The following is a 1,812-nucleotide window of genomic DNA, read 5'->3' on the forward strand; positions in this document are numbered from 1 at the left end:
ATACATTAAGAAGAATGCCAGCCAGCACCCTTTTGTGAACTGGGACATGTAGTCATGTGATTAACACAGGTAACATGAACTCTGATTTTCAAATGTATTACAGATACCAATGCTCTAAGCTAGGAAAGGTTTTGCACATCCACAGTCAATGATGGGAGCCTTTCATTCCTCAGAAATAATCCCTTTTTAGGTCATCAGAAGAGTACAACTGCTGCAGCTCCTGATGCAATATCTTCATGAGCCCAGAGCACACACGAATCCTAAGGGAACTGCCATAGTACAGCGCTCATTCTTGGCACCGGAACAAAGGAAACACACTGTATCCCGCACATTCCTGCCGGAGCAGGCCACTGTCCTCTTCTGTGAGATTTAAAAAGCTCCCCAAAAGGTTATTACTCCCATCACCAGTACACCGAAAATGGGGGAAAGGCTGTTTCCAGTTCTTGGACTTTAAACAACTCTAATGTCAGTACTCACTGATTTGTTTTGTGCGACCACCACAGCAGGCGCCAGAGAAAAGGCAAGCAGGCAAAGTAAAAAGAAACTTTATTAGCTAGCCAATGTGAAGGAAGAAAGGGCGAAGTTCACGGGTCTCCGGCATTCTGGGGCGAAGTTCCTGGGTCCGCATATGAGGAGGGGTGGAAGAAGTTCGCGCTGCCTGTCTGCCCAGAGCGGCTTTATGTCTTGGGCCTGGCAGTGGGAGGACAGTAGGCCGGACATGGGCGGGTCCGGCCGTGTGGTAGGGGCGGCCAGGTAGGTTTCGGTTTCCTTGGTCGGACATCAGGTTGCGCCTGCGCAGTTGACCTCTGTCTTTCCCCGGCGCAGGAAAGTTGGTGATGAAGAACCCGGAAATACGCCATCTTAGTCTCTTTTGTTCTTTGTTTCCCTCCTCCCGCCATCCAGACACTCAGGTGGCATATTACAAAGTAATCAACAGTGACACTTGCAGGTAAACCACATATTGAGCTAATGAAGAGCTCACTGTGATTAAGATTAGATCAAACAATAGTAGAACATAAGCAAATTTTATCTGAATTCTGTAATGAACATAGATGCTGCAATAACATTGAAAAAGCAAGGCAGCCTATTCCAAACCAGCGACAATAGTTTTGTGCAAACAGTGGGTCTTTGTGTGTTTGAACTCCCACCACATAATGGCAAACTCAATATACATGCTAATGACCTACAATTATGAAATTAAAACAGAAAAATGCTAAAGGATGCCAGAGTGAACCTCAGTGAAAGGCACAGAGACCCACTTTTTTAACTTTTTACAAATAAACTTAACTATAAATTAGAAACACAAATAATCATTCAAATGAAGGAAATGAATTGTGTAGGAGATTAACCCCGTAACTTTCTTTTTTAAAAAGGTCTTGAGCAGCTCTTTGATGATGGTGATGTTTATCTCCTCCTGGGCAGCCAAGCCCAGCAAAAGAACGGCACAGAGCGGTTCCTGCCCAAGCCTGGGTGCTCCTGGTGCTCCTGCGTGATGGTCTGTGCAGCAGGGTTCTTGTGGGGAGATCCCTCCGTGGCCTCTCCGTGAGCTGGCTCCTCGATGTCATTGAGGCTCACCTCACAAAGATCTTTGGAGAGAGTGAGTTGGGAATTTGGAGACAGTGACTGGGGGATCTGAGCACAGTGCAAGCCCCGCCCGTCCCCCCCCACCCCGCTCCTGCCTGCCCGCCCCGCCTGAGGGCTCTACTCACCGCCATGCTTGTGGGCATCCCCAGTCTCCTGGGGGGCTGGGGCTCCTGGACCGGGCTCCTCAACAGGGTTCTGGGAAGAGGTCGGGAGTTTGCCGTGCTCGTT

At 48.6% G+C, this 1,812-nt stretch overlaps 1 long non-coding RNA gene across 1 annotated transcript; it reads right to left on the reverse strand.

The window, feature by feature from the left end:
• Positions 1-529: 529 nt before the first annotated feature.
• Positions 530-1,806, reverse strand: LOC116273245. The gene is made up of 2 exons (XR_004181661.1): positions 1,710-1,806; positions 530-1,586 (listed from the first exon to the last, which is right to left on the reverse strand). It is a non-coding gene; the product is annotated as an uncharacterized LOC116273245 (long non-coding RNA).
• Between the last annotated feature and the right edge of the window lie 6 nt (positions 1,807-1,812).

The sequence above is a fragment of the Papio anubis genome, unplaced genomic scaffold (genome assembly GCF_008728515.1).
Source record: "Papio anubis isolate 15944 unplaced genomic scaffold, Panubis1.0 scaffold4825, whole genome shotgun sequence".
NCBI classification, from domain to species: Eukaryota; Metazoa; Chordata; class Mammalia; order Primates; family Cercopithecidae; genus Papio; species Papio anubis.